This window comes from Aquarana catesbeiana, linkage group LG10, assembly GCF_042186555.1.
Source record: "Aquarana catesbeiana isolate 2022-GZ linkage group LG10, ASM4218655v1, whole genome shotgun sequence".
In the NCBI taxonomy this organism is placed as follows: Eukaryota; Metazoa; Chordata; class Amphibia; order Anura; family Ranidae; genus Aquarana; species Aquarana catesbeiana.
In genome coordinates this window covers 65,391,332-65,412,776 of record NC_133333.1, presented here as the reverse complement: position 1 = coordinate 65,412,776, position 21,445 = coordinate 65,391,332, and the positions used below count along the sequence as shown (strand labels likewise).

The 21,445-nt window shown below is 46.0% G+C and overlaps 1 protein-coding gene across 2 annotated transcripts in view; it reads left to right on the top strand.

Annotated features, from left to right (window-relative positions):
* TRPM4 (transient receptor potential cation channel subfamily M member 4) overlaps positions 1–21,445 on the top strand; it is a 604,715-nt gene that overhangs the window by 11,844 nt on the left and 571,426 nt on the right. The window contains exon 1 of one of the 2 annotated variants that reach the window (XM_073602274.1): positions 9,081–9,146. The exons of the other annotated variant lie outside the window; for it this stretch is intronic. The gene's annotated coding sequence lies outside the window, so the exon portion shown is untranslated. Of the gene's footprint in view, positions 1–9,080; positions 9,147–21,445 lie in introns of those variants that run through there. 2 annotated transcript variants of the gene reach the window in all.

Sequence of the window (21,445 nt, the reverse complement as noted above, 5' to 3'; positions counted from 1 at the left end):
CTCGTATGTCTTCCTCCAATCTACGAAACATAGGAGGGAAGTTAGCTTGGTAGAGGGAGTCTATGCTGGGTGTGAGGTTTATACCTAGGTATCGGATTGAAGAGTCACTCCAGTTAAAATTAAAGGACAGTTTTAACCTCTCAACTAGGGCTGGATTAAGGGAGATGTTTAAAGCTTGTGATTTGGTCATGTTGACCCGCAGGCCTGAGACTTCGCCAAATGTCTGGAGTAGTCTGTTAATGTTAGGGAGGGTGGTAATTGGAGATGTGACGAATAGAAGAAGGTCGTCTGCGAAGAGGGCGCATTTATGGGTGTTCAAGCCGCAGTTGACACCTTTTGATGTTTGGGTCTGACCTGATCGCAATGGCTAGTATTTCTATTATTAGGGCGAAAACGAGTGGGGAAAGGGGACAGCCCTGTCTTGTGCCCCTGGCAATTTTGATTGGGGATGAGAGGAAGCCCTGTAGTTTGACTTTCGCTTCCGGTTCTGAATAAAGAGATTTGAGGATTCCGATGAAATGTTCTCCGAATCCCCAGAATTTAAGGGAAGCGAATATGAAGGGCCAGGACACAGAATCGAAGGCCTTTTGAAGATCTAGGGAGAGGAAGAGACCCTCCTGCTTTGGGCCTCCGTCCCATCCCGAGTGCAAAATTGAGGCTATGTCTATGGCCCTTCTGACCTGGTCCGGACCCTGTCTGCTGGGGATAAAGCCCACCTGATCCTTGTGGATATAAGTGTTGATGAATGTATTTAATCTATTGGCGTAAATTTTCGTTAGGATTTTTAGATCGTTATTTATTAGTGATATTGGTCTGTAATTTTCTACCTGATCCGGATTTTTGTCGGGTTTAGGGATGACTGTAATGAAGGCAGCATTCATCTGGGGGTCTATGGGGTCTCCCTTTCGTTTGGAATTGAACATTTTAGTTAAATGTGGCGCTAGAGTCACGGCAAAAGTCTTGTAGTAAAGATTGGAAAGACCATCTGGACCTGGAGCCGAGCCCCCTTTCAGATTTTTTTATGACCTCCAAGGTTTCCTCCACTGAGATCTGAGCCTCCATAATATCTTTGTGGGATTTTTGTATAGTGGGGATAGGGAGGTGCTCTAAAAATGCTTCTATAGCTCGTGAATCTTTGGAATCATTTGCTCTGTATAGTTGTGAGTAGAATGCTTGGAAAGAATCCAGGATTCTATGTGGATTTTGGGAAGACGTCCCATCCTGTAGTTTTATTTTGGGGAGGGCGAAGAGACGGGTCCTAGGGGATAACTTGGAGGCCAGCATCGTGCTCATTTTGTCCTGATTCAGGTAGAATTTCACCCCATTCCAACGCAGAGAATCCTCAGCTTTAACCGTGAGCGCCAGGTTTAGTTTAATCCGAGCAGCATCAAGCTGGTCGGATTGAACCAGGGATGGGTTAGCTTTATGGTTTTTACGTAAGAGGAGGAAATCTCTCTCCAATTTTGCAATGTCCATGGTTCTCTCCTTTTTGAGTTTGGAGGATATTTGGATCAGTTTGCCTCGTATCACGGCTTTGTGGGCTGCCCAGAGGGTCTCGGCTGAGATGTCGTCTATGTTGTTCAGTAGAAAATATTCTTTTAGTGTCTTGGTGAGTTCCGAAATCTGAATGGGGTCTTTAATGATGTGTTCTTTAATACGCCAGATGGGGGAAGAGGGTCTGAGAAGCGAGCCTTGGATAGATAGGGAGATCATAGAGTGGTCGGAGAGGGGAGTATCCTTAATTTTAGCTGAGATAGCGGCGGGAATATGCATGGAGGAGATCAGGATATGGTCAATTCTGGAGTATACTTGGTGGGGTATTGAAAAGTGGGTATAGTCCCTAGAAGTGGGGTTGAGTTCTCTCCAGATGTCTGTGAGGCCCTGTTGGTGAATCAGTTTAGCAATTTTGGAGCTGGTTTTTGTTGGCCTAGAGAGCTGTTTAGCCGGGGGTTTAGATTTATCGAGGCTCTGATCAAAGGCGACATTCGAGTCTCCTCCAAAGATTACTGTTCCTTCCAGAAGGGGACCTAGTGTTTGGAAAAGCGAAGTGAAGAATACAGTCTGTCCCTTGTTTGGGGCATAATAGGAGATCAGAGAGAGAGTTTGGTCTGCGATCTGACCTTTTACTAGTATGTACCTGCCTTCGGGGTCACAGAGTCTGGCTTACTTTGAATTGGCAATCCTTAGCAAATAGGATCGCGACTCCCCTGGTCTTATCCTCAGCATTCGCCAAAAAAAACGAGGGGAAGTGCGCATGTAGGAATGAGGGGGAGAATCGAGGGGAAATGCGTTTCCTGGAGCATTACTATCGAAGCCCTTTGTTTATGATATGATTGGAAGGTTTTCCTTCTTTTAATTGGGGAATTGAAGCCTTGAACGTTGTGGGAAATAATTTTTATCTGGAGGCGAGATGGAGTGGTGTTAGGCATGTTTTTTGAGTGATGTGTGTGCTAATGAAAGAGGGACACTTACCCAGTTGAAGAGGGGTGGGCAGGAGGCGAATGAGGAGCGAGGTCTGGAACCCGGAGATGCTGGACGAGAAGGAGCTGCAGACAATCCGTCAACCCTGGCAGGAGGGGGTAAGGGAGAAAAAAGCACAGATGGGTTAAAACATAGAGACAGAAGGAGAAAGAGAATATGTACAAAATGACCTGAAGTAGGCCGGAGGCGGAGAGGGGGGAAGGTATTCCCCTTTCCAAACTCCAACAACAGGAGAAGGTGGTCCTTGGATCGAACCACCAATCCATCGAACGAGCTACCGCAGCCCAAACCACCCTTGAGACCTTGCATAGAGAAATAAGCTTTGTAACAACATAGATAAAAAAAAAAGGCATACGGAGAACAATAAGGAGTATCAAAATCTGAAAAAAACTGAAGTGTTTTTAACTTGGGACCGCTCTGGTCTGGAGTACAGATAGAGTCTTCCTGGTAGACATAATGGGTTCCTCTGTGGGGATGGAGAAGGAAGGTGGTGTGGGAAATCCAAGTCCCACTGTGGGCTTAGCCAGTCCGTTGTGAGGGAATGAGGTTGTGGAGATGGGCCAGAACATCCTGCTGGCGCTGGGGGAGCCCAGAGGGACGATGAGGGAGTGATGTTCAAGAGCCGATGAGGCCATTCTTGTGGAGATCAATGGGCTAAATCTTTAAACCTCCTTGAGGCGTAGGTGAGGGATAGGGGCAATAGTAGATCTTGGGGATCTGGATGCGTAGCCCCGCTGGGGTGTTGGGATGCAAACTTGAGAGTTAGGGGCGGATGGAAAAATTTCCCCTCGCGGGGACAATGCCTCTTTGTGAAGGATCCGAGAAAGGTGGAGAACATCTGGTATGAGATGGATTGGGGACAGTGGAACACAAAGAGGAAGAAGGGTGTCGCCGGGGTCTTGTGTAAGACCTCCTCAGGTTGGTAATTGTTCTTTCAGTCGCCTGCTTTTATTAGCTTTCCAGGCTGGAGAGATGGGGCTGTTGGGAGTTTGGCGTTTAGATGAACCCGCTTGAGTGTTGGTTATGTCCATTTCCGAGTCTAGGGATATGAGCTTGAGTGAGAGGAGGATTCGTTCGCCTTCAGTGAACGTGGTGAATGAGTGGGTTCTGCCTTTAAGGGAAAATTTTAGGGCGAAAGGGAATGCCCACCAATATTTAATCTCCTTCTGGGAGAGGACGAGCAGAAGGGGCTTGAGGGCTCTGCGTTTCTGGATGGTCGTGGGGGAAATGTCCGCGAAAATTTGCACTTCCTGTCCTTGAAAAAGGATGCGGGATTGCTGGCGTGAAATTTTCATTATTTCTTCCTTTACACTATAGAAGTGTGGTTTCACGACCACATCTCTGGGGGATCCGTCTTTTCTGGGTGGGCCCAGGGATCTGTGTGCCCTGTCCAGCTCCAACTTGATGGGGGGCAGCTCAGGGATGAGGGATTTGATTAAATCCTGGATAGCTTTGGGGACGTCTGTGATTGATTCGGGGATACCTCTTACTCTGAAATTGTCCCTTCTCGACCTGTTCTCCAGGTCATCGATTCTGTTCAGTGCCACCTCTAGTTGCTCTTGAACAGTATGAATGTGCTCAGTGTTCTGGTTAGCTCTGGACACTAATGTCTAATTTGTGTTCTATGGCTTCCATCCTTGCTCCCAAGTTTTGAAAGTCTGCTCTTATTTCGTTTGTGATTCTTGTGGCTGTGTTTGCTAAGCCTCTGTCTAGTAGATCTGACAGTTTGAGGAATAAATCTCCTGTGTTAAGGGGTATGGCAGCCTCCGGATCTCCTATGGAGGTTCCAGCTCCCTGATGTGGTGGTGTAGCGATCAGTGGGGACAGGGAGTAGTTCTCATAGGTGCGTTCTAGGAGGGATACTGTGGAGGCTGGGGATGGGGTCCCCATAGGCTGGTTATGCAAAGCAGGTAAGGGTGTGTAGGCCAGAGTGGCAGGAGCGATCACTTGCCTGGTTTGCACGTGTCCCCCTGCATACTGCTCCTTGTGCTGTGCTGCGGCCGCCATCTTGGATAAGGCCCGGGAATCCTCTGCTGAAAACCGCGGTCCCAGGTCCCTACGGACCGTGCTGTTTGGCATGGGTTGATGCAGCGGGTGTTCCCGGGTCCGGTTCCGCTAGTGGTGGGCGAAAAGGCGGCCTTAATCCAGCTCTAGGGTGGCTTGCTGGGCTGGGTAGAGCGGAGCTCCCGGCATTACGCGGCCATCTTGGGAGTCCCGCGCCTGCGCACTCCTGAACATGCGTTTAACAGTGTCTTGTGTGCATGAGGCCTAAGTGGACTGACCATTAAATAAACCACATAGTATGTATATCAGTAGGGCTCACAAATTGGCTCTGATCCTGGGCAAAGATGACCTGGTCTCTAGCTAACATGTGCTTTGTGAATGTTTCAGATTAGAGAATGCAAAGAGATATATTGTATAACAAAAATATCTTTTTTGTATAGAGTAGAGGGTTTTAACCCTCATCAGATTTTATTAATTCATACCCATTGATATTTTGGCATGTTGCAACCAAAACATAAATCTATTGTATGTGATAGACCAACACAAAGTGGCACATAATTGTGAAGTAGAAGGAAATTGAAATATAAATATAATATTCACCTTTCGCTGCAAGTCTTTTTGGGTTTGTCTCTACCAGCTTTGCACATCTAGAGTGACATTTTTGCCCATTCTTTGCAAAATGGCTCAAGCTCTGTCAGCTTGGATTGGCAGCGCTTGTGAACAGCAATTTTCAAATCTTGCTGCAGATTCTCAATTGGGTTTAGGTCAGGACTTTGACTGGGCCATTATAACACATGAATATACTCTGATCCAGTTCTGGGACAAGGCCATTTGGTGCCCAGGGCGAAGATGGCAAACTGCGCCCCCCCCCCCCCCCCCCCTTAAAACAATACAAATTCAATTAGGTTTAATGCAATAGAGTTCACTCACATCTTAATTGTATGTATTTTTCTTGGAGGCACTTTGAAATAATGCAAAAAATTTGCTTGTAGAAAGGCCTGTTCGACTGTGGTTTTGTTTTTGTTTTTTTTGTTTTTTTTTCTTTGTCAAGGCCCATGTGAACATACTAAAGTTTTCAGTTTTGCATTATTTTGTGAGGTAGTGCCCAAATACCAAATATTCACATAAAGAGAAGTTTATATTGATATTTTTTCTAAACTAACATACATGGCCTTCAGCAAAAAAGAACCTCAATACAAAATATTAACATATAAACGTGCAAAATCAAGGGATTACACTATTTCTCACTGAAACATATAACCTTCAACTGTAATCTTTCCTAAATGTACTGGCTGGGAAGGGGTTAACATCTAGGGGGAATCAAGGGGTTAATTGTGTCTAACACTGTGTAATGTGAGCTGCTTTTTACGACTGACTGTTTTGTTTATTTTCCCTGCTTTGCACTGAAAAGAAAAAATGCGATTGTTCCCTCTGTACAGAGCCCGGTGTTGATTGTTAACAGAGCTCTGGGCTGTGATTAGACGCAGCCGATCAGCAGCTCCCAGCCACAAATAACACTCTTGCTGTGTACAATCACAGGGGAGTAGGTGGGAGAAGCATGCACCCGAAACAGGCAGTGACATGTGGGTATGTCCTGGTGGCTGTAGGTGCCACATGCGGTGGGTTAGCAAGTGGTTAATTAGCAAATGGTATTGGTAATATGCCCCAGGAAGGGGGTTAATGCACTGTCACTGATGCATTAGTGGCCGGATTAACTGCCACTGGCCACTAATGTATCAGTGACAGTGCAATAACCCCCTTCCTGCTGCATATTACCAATACCATTGCTAATTAAGCAAACTCCCCTCAGCCCCCGCCCCCATTCAGAGTTAATTATGCCATCTGCAGATGGCAACCTGCTTACTTGAGTGATGATGCCCTACTTGATTCCTCCTTGATCGCACTCCCATTTTAATAGCTCTGGCGGGTGGCAGCACTCCATGCTCGTTTCCCATCCCACCTCTCGGTGAAGTCCCGCTGGCTGGGACTAGGAATCGCCTGTCAGGTGCAGCGGCGACTCTAGGAACAATATATAGGCGGGGCACATAAGATGCCACAGTCAAAACTTGGGGGGCACTAATAATTTTTACCAGTAAATCATACTACTGAAAATAAACTAAATCAAAGTGTGTGTGTGTGTGTGTGTGTGTGTGTGTGTGTACCTCTATCCTCTATCATCGAGAGTAACCTGGTAGTTTTATTGTCTTATTGTGGAACCACACCATCAATGTTAGAACTCATTAACACAAGTGGGGAGGGGGGCTGTTAAACCCTGCAGTTGAGCCAAGTTTTTGCCCCCTGCTACTCCAGTTAGCTGCATACAGGCACTGGCTGTGGGTGTCTAATGCTTTCTAAAGAGTGACCTGCATGTGGATTGCTCTTCAGAAAACAAAACTAATATGAATGAGAGATCTAATGTAAGAAACATGATTTCTGCTGGTTTAAAGGAATGCAAGTCTGTGTTCTGTCCCTCTGATGATGATCTTTCACAGCCCGGTATCAGGATGAACATTAACAGACTGTAAGAGCATGTCTTCTTCGGATCCTGTTCCCCTCTCTGCTGCCTGCACTAAACAACCAATCTACCATGCTGCTGCCCCCCTCCCTATCACTGACTATATCCATGCTGCCGCTTTCTATTCCTGAAGCAAGTGGAAAAAAAACTCACTGACTCAGAGGAGCAGAGGGGTCATTTTTGCCTTCTCCTCCCTCCTCCTGTTTTTTGGTAGAAAATTACTTAGAACCCCCAAACATTATATATTGTTTTTCTAACACCCTAGAGAATAAAATGGCGGTCATTGCAATACTTTGTCACACCGTATTTGCGCAGCGGTCTTACAAGCGCACTTTTTTTGGGAAAAAAAATTCACTTTTTTGAATAAAAAAAATAAGACAACAGTAAAGTTAGCCCAATTATTTATTTATTTTTTATTGTGAAAGATAATGTTACGCCGAGTAAATTGATACCCTACATGTCACGCTTCAAAATTGCGCCCGCTCATGGAATGGCATCAAACTTTTAGCCTCAAATCTCCATGTTCAACGTTTAAAAAAATTCTACAGGTTGCATGTTTTGGTAAGAGGAGGTCTAGGGCTAGAATTATTGCTCTCGCTCTAGCTATCAAAGCAATACCTCACATATGTGGTTTGACCACTGTTTTCATATGCGGGCGCTACTCACATATGCATTCGCTTTTGCGCGCAAGCTCGTCGGGGCGTTTAAACTTTTTTTTTTTTTTTTTTTTTTTATTTATTTTACACTGTGTAGCCTCCCTGGTGGTTTTCCCGAGTGTGGCTCGGGGTTAAAATTCAGTACCATTAGCGGTAACCCCGAGCCACGCTCGGGATCGCATTGCAGGATCCTGGGGCGGCGTTACTTACCTTGTCCCGGGATCCTGCGATGTCACCCGCAGTGTCCGAGGGCTCCGTCCTCCTCCGAAACCTCTCCGTGCCAGGCTCCGTTCCCTGCGAGCGGTGCGACGCACAGGGGCGGAGCCTGGCGGCAAATTAAAAAAAGTAAAAATCATAACACATACAGTACTGTAATCTTACAGATTACAGTACTGTATGAAATGATTTCACATCCCTTTTGTCCTATGCCCTGCATGCAGTTTTACACGATATACACTGTTCTTTCTGCCTGGAAACTGGAGATTGTCCATAGCAACCAAAAAGTGTCCCTTTACGTCAAAAGTGGCTTTAGACCAGCTAGAAAACAGCTATGGTAAATTAGAACACTTGCAGAATTGAGCGATAGTGAATTGTGGGGAAATTTATTTTATTACCACTTTTTTTTTTTTTTTTTTTTTTTTTATTATAATTTATGTTTTTGTGTTTCAAACTTTATCATACCCGGGATATCTACTAGACTCTGGTTTGGACAGATTTAAGTGTGTTATTGTTAAGATTTACAGACCTACAATATAAAACGCCAAATTTCCATGCAAAATAATGGTACCGCTTTCAGCACCTAAAATCCGAAATAATCATACCGCCAGGGAGGTTAAAAAAAAAAAAGTGTCACTTTTTTTTGTAATAGAAAAAAGCATGACTGGTCCTCTTAAATATGAGATCTGGGGTAAAAAAGACCTCAGATCTCATATTTACACTAAAATGCAATAAAGTAATATAAAAAAAAAAAGACATTGAAAAAAAATATGCCTTTAAGACGTATGGGCGGAAGTGACGTTTTGACGTCGCTTCCGCCCTGCAGTGTCATGGAGACGAGTGGGCACCATATTCCCCCTTACTCGTCTCCAGGCACAGCAAGGGGACAGACGCGATCGCCTCCGCCGCTACCGATGGCTCCGGTAAGCGGAGGAGGGCACCGGATCGCGGGGGGAGGGGGGGTCTCTCCCACCACCGATAAAAGTGATCTTGTGGCCAATCCGCCGCAGAGACCACTTTATCTTGTAGCCGACCGCCGCATGAAAACGGGGATACCGGGGTTATGGCAGCTAGCTGCTGCCATAACGATATTAGGACATACCATCAGCGTGTGGCGGTCGGCAAATGGTTAAAGTTGTACAAATCTGGCAGCAGGGGAAAAAGGAGGGGCTGGAGTAGCATGATTGGATAAGAATTGGCATGTGACTGCACAGATCACTCCCTATGTGGACCAAGCACTAGTATGATATCATCCTGCATCTCCTTGCTGTGTTGTGAGTTTTAGCTTTCTGCGCATACAAACAGGGGTGGGCTGGGGGGGGTGGGAGCTCTGCTCACTTCAGGAGCCGGGTCTGCGCTTCAATTGGGGGAGCAGATGGACAGCCTGGCTGTGTGAGCACTACTCGCATTAACATTGGAGTCAGCGAGGAGAGGGAGGGGGGAAGAAATCGCCACAGGAGCTGACAGGCACGCTCTCGCTTGTGAGATTACTCTGCCCGATAGAGAAGTGAGGGGCAGTTTTTGACTTTTAGCTCGGGCTCACACTTATGCAAATTTGGATGCGGATTTCTCCACATTCAATTTGCATGACAGGAGACAGTGATGGCTCTCAATGGAGCCAGTTCACACTTCTCCGGTGCAGCTGTGGAGCGGATTGCACAGGGGTCCTGTGTCTTTGGCTCTATTTCAGATCCAAATTCAGGCAAAAATTTGGGCTTCTCCACAACTTTATCCCTGATATGTCTGGTGTGTCTTGGCCTTCATGAAGCTGTTTGTTCACTAAGGTTCTGTAACAAACCTCCTAAGAGCTTCACAGAACAGCTGCATTTATACTGAGATTTAATTACACACAGGTGGACTCTATTTACTAATTGGATGACTTCTGAAGGCAATTGGTTCCACTAGATTTTAGTTAAGGGTATCAGAGTAATGGCCCATACGCACGATCCGAATATCGTACGAAAACGGTCGTCCGAGGAAGGATCGTACGATATTCGGCTCGTGTGTACACTACTTTCGACAGCCGATCACGACCATTCATCCCATATTAGTCGATCGGACATGCATGAAAATTTTCCTCGTACGATTTTTGTTTTAGTAATCTGAAAATACAATACAAATACATTACAACACATGACATCACTTCCGACCTTTTTTTTTTTTCTCCCCTCGTCTTTCAGGACAGCACCTGGAGAGAGCTCAGCTCCACCCACTTTTCCCAGGAAACATTGCAGTCAGCTTTTTCTTTAAAGACCAGACACTTCCACCATGGCCTCAGTTGTAGTGTTTCCTCCGCCATGGTGGAAGCGCTGCAGGGAACCAGGGGTGTGCTGCGCTGTCTCCAGGTGGAGAGAGTTTGGGGCATACCGGTATTGGATCTTTCTGTGGCAGGCCAGCCCAGCTTCCTCCCTTCACGTGCGGGGGTTGCTCCGGCATTCTCCCCTCTTCATACCCGGCGAGGGTCAGGCTGCAGGGGGTCCCAGCTCCTTTAGACCGGCGGCTAGCTTGGAAGGAGCGGCGTCTCCTCTTCAACCCCCATAGCTCAGCCTTCCGGGTTCCGGTGGCGAGCGCGTCACTACGGCCGGGGGCGGGACCTCCAGCGGCCCGACGCGGCTTCCGGTTCCGGCCGCTGGAACGCAGGAGGGGAGGGCAGGTCTCTTCCGGCTGACGTCATTTCCGGCCCTCGCAGCGGCGAGTGGACCGGGAAAGTTTAAAAACAAGCACCAAACGCCATTGCAAATCCTGACAATATGGAGGAGGAACAATCGGTGGTGGCAGGAGCAGGAGCCACACAAGTCAGCCAGGCCCAGGTAAGCGGGGACAGTGTGTCTCTGTAACTTGCTCTATGGGCATGTTTTAGTTCCCTCTTTGGTAAAAGTTTTAAAGAGCCTGCATTCTTCCTGTGTATTGAAGCAGGAAGTAAATGTGTTTTAAGATTGTGAAGTAAATCTGTGGGGAGATTTACTGGCTGAGTGAAGGAGGGGGGTTAAAGTGTTAGCTCTTCCACTCTTGTTTCAGCATGCTGTTTTATAGGTGTTTTCTGTTTGTGTATTTCAGAAGGCAAAAGAAAAGACCAAGCATTCGTCTTTTTCTGTTAAAAGAAAATTCCCATCTTGTAAAAAATGTGCTTAAAGAGTCTTGGGCAAAAGTGTTATGCAAAGAATGTATTGCAGACTTAGTGAAGGAGGAAACCACTCCTAGTGCACCTGTGGTTCAGCAGGACTTACTGAGCTCATTTAGGAAGGATTTGGCGGAGACTTTTGAGTCATTTAAATCCTACCTTGACAAACGTCCAGCCGCAGGCAGCTCAGTACCTCGTTCCCAGCCTTCTGTTTCCGCATATAGGGGTGACAGTGACTCGGAGGAGGAAAATCGTAGCGTGGCTATGGAATCAGAGGAAGAAGCAGAGGAGGAGAAAGAATCTTCTTCTCGATATAAGTTGTCTCTAGAGGAGGTGGATGATCTGCTAAAAACTATCCACACTACTCTTAATATTACAGAGGACAAAGCCCAGCTGTCGTTACACGACAAGATGTTTCAAGGCATGGGTGAAGTGAAACACAGGATGTTTCCGGTGCACAAGTTTCTGTCAGAAACAATTAAAAGAGAATGGAAGGACCCAGAGAGGGCCCCCTTCTTTTCTAGATCCCTCAAACGCAGGTTTCCCTTTGAGGAAGATAGCGCACAGGTCTGGAACAAAAAGCCTAGACTGGATGCAGCCTTCTCTCAGGTGTCGAGAAACACTGACCTTGCGTTTGAGGACATGGGTATCCTCAAGGACCCCATGGACAAGAGGGCTGACTCCCTGCTGAAGAAAGCTTGGGATTCCAACCTAGCAAATCTAAAGCCAGCTATGGCATCAACAGTGGTAGCCAGAAACCTGTAGCACTGGTTGGAACAACTGAAGGCTCATATCGAGGCAGGTACACCTCATAAGGATCTTTTAGAGACCTTACCAGTGCTTATGAAAGCCGTTGGATATATAGCAGATGCTTCGGTGGAATCAGTTAGGATGTCGGCCAGATCTGCTCTAATCAATTCAACGCGCAGAGCCCTATGGGTCAAGACTTGGACCGGGGATACAGCTTCTAAAGCCAAGTTATGTGGTTTACCCTTTGAGGGGGATTTGGTTTTTGGCCCAGGTCTTGAAGCCATTCTTGAGAGAACGGCTGACAAGAAGAATGCCTTCCCCATTAAGAAAAAGGTGGTTCCTCAGGGCAACAAAAATTTTCGTCCTTTTCGGAAAACCACAGACTCAAAGGAGACAGGATATAAAAGACCTTGGAGGTCTCAGAGAGGCAGGGGCAAGTCAGGGGTACTCTTTCACCCCCCTACCCCAAATGCAAAGAGCCAGTGACGGTCCCCAGTCTGTGGGAGCAAGGTTGCAGCCCTTCTTCCCACAGTGGCAGAGGATAACAGACAGTCCATTTATCCTAAAAACTATAAGGGAGGGTTACGGACTGGAGTTTGCCCAACCCCCTCCGGTTCGGTTTTATTTAACTCAGGCTCCCAGAGACCCGGAAAAGCTTACAGCAATGTCAGCAATTCTTCAGGAGTTAATTCAGCAGAAGGTGGTAGTAAATGTTCCCCCCAACGAGGTAGAACAGGGGTGCTATTCACACATCTTTCTGGTGAAGAAGCCTTCAGGCAAGTTCAGATTAATCCTGAACCTGAAGATACTCAACAGAGCGGTCAGGTACAAAAAAATTCAAGATGGATACGATCTTTTCGGTAAAGGGTCTCCTGACCCTAAACTGCTTTATGGTATCCATAGACCTAAGAGATGCATATCTCCATGTGCCTATAGCCCCAGCATCACAAAAGCACCTCAGATTTGCGATCAGGATAGGGGGATCTGTCCTACATCTGCAGTTCAGAGCTCTCCCTTTCGGGCTGTCATCCTCTCTGAGGATATTCACAAAAATTCTGGCGGAGGCCTTAGCCCCTCTCAGAATAGAAGGAATTTCGATTGTCCCATATTTAGACGATCTGCTAATATTTGCCAAAACAAGGCACATATTGGAGAGAGATCTACAAAGGACAAGGAGGCATCTGGAGAGCCTGGGGTGGTTAATAAACGAGGAAAAATCGAACATGATCCCATCACAGGCAATAACCTTTCTAGGTTACACTATCGACTCCATACAGGGAAAAATGTATCTCCCAGAGGAGAAGATAGTAAAGCTTCAGAACGCTGTAAAAAAGGCCCAGACAAACCTGCCAATTTCTATCAGGGCGATGATGTCTGTTTTGGGGCTCCTTACTGCAGCAATACCTGCAGTACAGTGGGCACGTTTGCACGCAAGGGAACTTCAACAGACAATTTTGAAAAATTGGTCTTATGGAGAGTCCCTAGAAAAGATAACGAGTTCAGAGGAAGCTCTGGTGGTGGAGGAGCCACTCCAATCTGAACAAGGGCCTGCTCTGGTGTTTTCCCCAGGAGAGGAGATTAACAACAGATGCGAGTTCCTGGGGGTGGGGCGCCCACCTCAAAGGACAGATGGCTCAGGGCAATTGGACAAAAAGGGAAGCCAGGAGATCCTCCAATTGGAGGGAACTAAGGGCTATTCTCCTAGGATTATGGGCTTTCGAGGAAATAGTCCGGGGTCACCATGTTCAGGTGCTATCAGACAATGCCACAGCAGTGGCATATGTTACAAGACAGGGGGGCACGAGAAGCAAGGTCTTGCTAGCCTTGTCAGTTCAGTTGCTATCCTGGGCGGAAGGCAGCGTAAAGTCCCTAACAGCTGTACACCTAAAAGGAGAGCTGAATCTAGTGGCCGACTTTCTAAGCAGAGAAAGGATACTAGAGGCAGAATGGAGTCTGAACAAGGAGGTATTCCAGGAATTAACAAAGAAATGGGGAACTCCTCAGATAGACCTGTTCGCATCCCACAAGAATGCAAAAGTGAAGGCCTATTACTCACTAAACAGGCAAGATCAGGCGAAAGGATTGGATGCGCTGGCACAACCATGGAACTTCCACTTGTGCTACGCCTTTCCCCCCTTTCAAATGATCCCTTGGGTGTTAAAAACTACAGCGAGAGACCACAAGTTTGATCCTAGTGGCTCCTTTTTGGCCCAAGAGGCCCTGGTTTGCAACCATACAGAGGTTGGCAGTGAAACCACATTGGGTTCTCCCACTTCGAAAGGATCTGCTATCCCAGGGACCCCTTCATCATCCAAATGTCAACCAGCTCAGGCTGACAGGTTGGTTACTGAGGAGCAGCTGCTAAAAAGAAGGGGCTTCTCAGATAAGCTGGTGTCAACCCTGTTAAATAGCCGAAAGAAGGTTACCAGGGGTATTTATTTTAAGACATGGAAGCGGTTTAATTCCTGGTGCATGACTAAAAAATGTTCACCACAGGAGTTGCCCTCAATATTAGAGTTTCTCAATGAGGGTATGGAGATGGGGCTGGCAGCCAGTACCCTGAAGGTCCAGGTAGCTGCCTTGTCGGTGTTTCTTGAGAGAAAGTTATCTCAAGAACCATTTATAGTGAGATTTTTCAAAGCATTGGCCAGGCTTAGGCCGGTACCTTTCAAATCTTTCCCTAAATGGGATTTATCTCTGGTGCTACAGGGGTTGATCAGAACACCTTTTGAGCCACCACAGGAAGCGACTTTAAAAGTATGGATGCTTAAGCTGGTTCTTTTGGTAGCAATTACCTCAGCCAGAAGAATTAGTGAGTTGCAGGCTCTATCTATAATAGAACCATTTTGTTTGATATTTCCAGACTGGGTAGTGCTGAAAACTGACCCGGGTTTCTTGCCAAAGGTCGCAACCTTTTTTCATAGGGCACAAGAGATAGTTTTACCTACTTTTTGTCCTATACCATCCAACTCTAAAGAGGATGCTTTTCATACCCTGGATGTGAGAAGATGTTTACTCCATTATTTAGAGATTACGAGAGAGTTTAGGAAGACAAATTCTCTTTTTATTCTTTTTTCTGGATCACGCAAGGGTCATTGTGCTTCTAAAAGCACTATAGGCAGATGGCTAAGAATGGCGATCAGTGAAGCCTACAGGGCTGCAGGGGCTGATCCTCCCACAGGGGTAATGGCCCATTCAACAAGGGCAGTAGCAACGTCCTGGGCAGAAAGAGCGGGGGCTTCTCCAGGTCGGATCTGTAAAGCGGCCACGTGGACAAGCTTCTCCACCTTCACCCGCCACTACAGGTTGGACTTGCTATCAGCAGCGGATCAATCATTTGGCAGGAAGGTCCTGCAGGCGGTGGTCCCACCCTAGAGTAAGTACTCTTTTTACATCTCCAGGTGCTGTCCTGAAAGACGAGGGGAGAAAAACCCTAGTTAGACTTACCGGTAACTATATTTCTACGAGTCTTTCAGGACAGCACCGATGACCCGCCCTAATTGGTTTATAAAAATGTGGTGTTATTGCTGTGTTCTGCTTATCTAATTTCAGCATGGCTGGAGGTACTCTATGAACAACTGAGGCCATGGTGGAAGTGTCCGGTCTTTAAAGAAAAAACTGACTGCAGTGATTCCTGGGAAAAGTGGGTGGAGCTGCGCTCTCTCCAGGTGCTGTCCTGAGACTCGTAGAAATACTGTTACCGGTAAGTCTAACTAGGGGTTTTTTTTTTTTCCTGTCGTACGAGAATTTTCATGACTTTATTAGCTATTCAATTTCTACTTGCGACTATATAAATGAGAACGGTCATAAGATATTCGGAACGTGTGTACGAGGCATTAAGCCCCATTCACACAGGCTGAATATCAAAAGATATCAGCTGGTTAAAATAAAGTCCAACATTCAGCCCGTGTGTATGCCACCCTGTCAGAAGCTGGCTTCTGGGAAACTAGCAGCCGACTGACTCCCAATCAGCGCTCTCAGCCAATGGCTGAAAGCTCTGATCGGAGTGGTCTGGCGGGGTGGTTGTCCCCCTGTCAGAACGCAACAGTTTTGCAGGGAGATCGCTATACTAACTTCGCATAGTTAGTACAGCGATTTTGACTAAAGCTGGCTGTGTGTGTGTGGTGGGAATTCATAGTGTGTACCAGGCTTTAAGGGGGCTGAATACAAGGGCACACCATACTTTTCAGAAATGTTTGAAAACCATTGATCATTTTCCTTCCACTTCACAATTTATGTGCAACTTTGTTAGTCTATCACATAAATACATTTATTTTTGGCTGTAACATGACAAAATGTGAAAAAATTCAAGGGGGTATGAATACTTTTCAAGGCATTGCATCTGTCTCATTGGGGAGATTTCCCTTCACTTCCTGAACAGGAAAAAAATGGAAATCCCACTAAGGTGAGGGAATCTCTGATTGTCACCAGAGCTAGTGCCATATTGGATGATTTCCCTTCTATTCCTGTTCTGGGGACAGCCTAACAATTGGACTTTTCTTTTACTTTCAAAGATGATGGTAAACATGACAAAAAAGAGCATGAATCTCCCTAACAGGCACACAGACAGCAATAAGAACCTGACAAGTGTTCTAATTCTCCTGCACTCTATCCAAAACTAAATACTGTATTTATTGGTGTATAACTCACTTTTTCACCATGAAAATCAGGTGCAAATAGCGTGTGCGTATTATACGCCAATACTTCAATTTTAGCTGCCTCGGAGAGGACAGGGAGGGGGGTGGTGGGACGAGTGCCATCAGATTACATACAGTGATAATCTCCTGTTTACTTGGCAGCTTCTGTAATAGGAAGTCCCGTCTCCTGGTCCACCATTGGACCACTGTTCTGCCTATCATAGGAAATTGTCACTGTATGTAATCTGTCGGCGCTTGTCCCGCCCACCTCCCTGTTCCCTCTAGACTGCAGATGGGCATTGATCAGCTTTACTGATGACAATGGTGAGACTGCAGATGGGCACTGACCCTTATTTTGCTTCAAAGTTTGCTTTAAAGTGGTGTTTACCCCCCCCCCCACACACACACCTTTCCCTGAAGCTTCCCTCTTAAAATGAATGTTCATGTTCTACGCCTGTAAATATGGTAAATAACCCGTATCTTGACCTTGCAGTTAAACAATGTAGTACACCTGCTGGTCCATGATGCTTTGCTTGCAAACTTAACTTGGCTTGAAGCGTTTGACAGGCAGCTTCACCTGGGGTCAATAGGACTGCACAGCAACCATGAGTCAGCCAGTTGGCTCCTGGTTGCGGTGTGGTATTTCAATACAAAAATACAGAATGAATGCCTTGCAGCCCCTGCTCTACCACCCTCTGAGACCTGGCCCACTGCTTTTCAGAGGGCAGCAGAGACTTTTCTACTTAATCGCATAAGAGCTGAACTGTGACATCCTTTAGCCCATACATTTAAAAAAAATTAACAAATAAAAAAACACAGATGAATCTAAAAATAACCAATAAAAAAAAAACTTGCTTTTAAGCTAAAGACATATACAGCATAAAACCCTGTCCCATTTTATGTTAGAGCAGTTCCGCCCTATGTAGCATGCCAGAAGTGATCTTGTTATGTCTGTTCAGCAGGATGTCATTTCAAGAACTTCTAAACTTGACATACTTGGCTCTGCATTATCTTTAATTCTTGATGTGCTATTAGCAAAGACTATGCACACACTGATAATGAGTGATGTCAAGCTTCCTGGTGCCCTTTATTACACTAAGTAAGCAAATTAGTTTGTCCCATGGTTTTCTTATCAGTTGTTGCTGCATGTATTTACTTTGATAATAGTCTGTCACTGCCTACTTGTTACCTTTTTTGTTCTAATGTTCTTCAGGCCATAAATGGATGTTTTGGGTAACTAAATACATGTTATGTAACTTGTCTGATTTGAAAAATATATACATAGTTAGTAAGGTTGAATAAAGACACCAGTCCATCCAGTTCAGCCTGAGTGAGTGTGGGTGCGTGGCTATAATTATCCCTATTTATTTAAGGTACCCATATAGTGCCGTCAATTTATGAAGCGTTCCACACATACATCGCACACTCACATTGGTCCCTACCCTCAAGGATCCCACAATTCAAGGTCCCCAACTCGCATTCATATTCTAGGGCCAATTTTTGGACAGAAGCCAATTAACCTGCCAGCATGTCTTTGGAGTGTGGGAGGAAACCGGAGGAAACCCATGCAGGCACAGGGAGAACATGCAAACTCCAAGCAGGTAGTGTCGTGGTTAGGATTCGAACCAGCGACCCTTTTTACTGCTAGGTGAGAATGCTACCCACTACACCACTGTGCTGCCCTTAAACCACTGTGCTGCCCTTTGTTAGGGGATTATATAACAAACTTTTTCAATGAATATTACTGTAAATCAAAACGAGACATACATGTAGGCAGCTGTAGTACAGGGCAGCCTAGTTGGCTGCAAGAGGTAGTGGGTTAGCAAGCGTATATTCTCACTTTCCACCCTATTTGATATGTTTATGTGTTCATATTTTCAGAGCTGTTTGGCCTCTATAATTGTCTCCAGCACCATTTTGGAGAAGCCTGGTGTCCTGATAGGACAAGCAAATCTCGGGAGATTTGGTCAGCCATTTTTGGGAGGATACTTGAGTTGATATAAGAAAGCCCAGCCACGTTTTAGTTGAGTTCATGTGTGTGCATAGACAGGGAGAGAGAACCTGCTTGTCAGGGAGAGTTAGGAGAAGGTAGGGAGAGTGTTCCGGCCTGTGATGGATAGCTCAGGGTTCCTACGGAGTCCTGTATCAGCAATTGTGGTCAGATGAAAGACTCCCCATTGTGGATAATAAAACCGGTGTACTCACTGTGAGGGAGGGACAAGTGTATCAGGGGCGACTTTTTTAAATATCTGCATATCTTTTAGTGACTCCAGTAAACACTACCAATGCCACCCATTACAAAGGAGTCTAAGACTTGTTCACATGGCCAGCTAATATTACCCTCCTCCCTCAGCAGACAGCACTCCAGTCGTTGCAGTGCAGCCCCATTAACTTGAATGAGTTGCATTAGGCGGTGGTACCTGCTACCGAATGCCACACGTGTCATTTTCGCCATGGCATGTGTAGAGCCCTTGTGTTTTTAATCAAAAAATGCTTTTCTTGTCCCCCTGGCCGCCTGTGTGAGCGAGTACTAAAACTTGCAATTAAAGTTACAATCTGATTATACAATCGCTGTACTTCTTTTTTTTTTTTTTTTTTTTTTCCCATTTACTCTACGCAGAGTAATGTGAGGGCCTACAAAAACAATACGCCAATTTGTAGCATCAGGCAAGCTCTTGCATTACATATGCTAGACATATGTTCCCTTTGCCCATAATATGCAAAGTAACAGGACCTTTGAAGAAAACGCAGTAAGGCTTCATGCAAACAGCCAAAAAGATGGCATACACTACAAATGGAGCCTAAATAGAGCTACAGGTGCAGTGGACAGCCTTCCATTGCAATGAATAGGTGTACGTTGCTGTACAAGGATTCCAAGGTTGTGTGTGCAAGTTTAAAAAAGAGCTAGCGTGAAACCCTTGTATAGCAACATTCATTGGCTGTACGCTGAATCTTTGACTCCAGCTTTCAGTGCTCCATGCAGTCGCGTTTTTTTTTTTCTCCTTTTTGCTGCCCTCTGTGCTGGACATGGGATTTACCATATTTATTGGCGTTTAACACGCACCCCAAGTTTAGGAGGGAATTTTAAGGAAAAAAATTACATTTTTAAAAGTGCCCATCAATGCAGCCTTGTCAGTGTCCATCTGCAGCCTTGTCAGTGTCCATCTGCAGCCTTGTCAGTGTCCATCTGCAGCCTTGTCAGTGTCCATCTGCAGCCTTGTCAGTGCAGCCTTGCTCTGCTCACAATCAGCAGGGATCAGCATATAACACGCACCCATGATTTTCCCCTGATTTTAAGGGGAAAAAAGTGCGTGTTATACGCCGATTTAAATACGGTACTTATATCGGCTGATGCTATCTCTTGGGCCCAGTCCGTTTTAACACATGATTATACAGCCCTGGCCAAAAGTTTTGAGAATTAAACAAATATCAATTTTCACAAAGTCTGCTGCTTCTGTGTTTTTAGATCTTTGTTAGATGTGTGTGGGTTTTTTTTTTATTTTTTATTTTCCTTACCTGCAAGGAAAAGGCATACAGTGCTAGTATGCATTGCATACTGGCACAGGGCTCAAAATTTCAAGTCCTGAGCTACTAGCCAGGCCTTAAGGGTTACTCGCCACCAGATGCCCCGCCCCAATGCATGCCCTCATAAATTCTTATGAAATGACACTTAATTGTTTTATGCAGAATTAAGTTACACAAATAAATATTAACAACTTTATCACCCATGCCCATCAATGCAGTCTCACCCGTTCCCATCAACGCAGCGTGACCAGTGCCCACTAACGCAGCCTCACCTGTGTCCATTGCAGGGTCACTGGTGCAGCCTCACCTGTGCAGAGGGGGCGGGCAGTTTATTATAGCTGAAGAGAGCGTGGGGGATTAGGAGATCCGGCTTGATCACAGAGCAGGGTTTACCCACTAACAGCTTTACGTTACAATTGGAGTCCGCGCGCTGTCACACACAGCCCCACGCACCTGTGACAGACAGAATGCTCCCTGGCATTGGACCAGCGTTCTTTCTGTCACAGGTGCGAGGTCAGGAGGAGGGGCTGTGTGTGATGGCGCGCAGACTCCAATTGTAATGTAAAGCTATTACAGCGGGTAAACCCTGCTCTGTGATCAAGCCAGATCTCCTCTTCCTCTGGCCGCCCCCTCTGTTCCTCCAATTTTTTTTTTTCTCTGGGAGAATGGCTCCCATTAACCCCCGCTTGTCGGCGGTGCTCTCCCCCACCGGATTTGTGTCGTGCCCCGCCTATTGAGGATTGACCAAGTTCTCAATGGGATTAAGGTCTGGGGAGTTTCCTGGCCATGGACCCAATGTTTTGTTCTCCAAGCCACTTGTCACTTTTTCCTTATGCCAAGGTGCTCCATGCTGGAAAAGGCATTGTTTGTTTGTCACCAAACTGCTCTTGGAGGATGGTTTTTGTACCATTCTTTCTTCATGGCTGTGTTCTTGGCACAACTGTGAGTGAGCCCACTCCCTTGACTGAGAAGCAACCCCACACATGACCGGTCTCAGGATGCTGTACTGTTGGCATTACACAGGACTGATGATGGCGCTCACCTTTTTCTTCTCCCAGGCAAAGTGTTTGGGGCATCCAGAAAAAAACATCGGCAAGGGGATTCATCAGAGAAAATTACTTTACCCCAGTCCTAAGCAGTCCAATCCCTGTTCCTTTTGCAGAATAGCAGTCTGTCCCTGTTGTTTGTTTTTTTTTTTTTTTTTTTTTTTTTTTTTTTTCTTAGAGGTGGCTTCTTTGCTGCCCTTCTTGACACCAGGCTATCCTCCAAAAGTCTTTGCCTCACTGAGCATGCAGATGCACTCACACCTGCCTGCTGCCATTCCTGAGCAAGCTCTGTACTGGTAATGCCCCGATCCCGAAGCTGAATCAACTGTAGGAGATGGTCCTGTCACTTGCTGGACTTTCTTGGGTGCCCTGAAGCCTTCTTCACAACAATTGAAGTTCTTGATAATCCGATAACTGGTTGATTCAGCAGCAATATCCTTGCCTGTGAATCCTTTTTTGTGCGGCGCAATGATGACAGCACGTTTCCTTGCAGG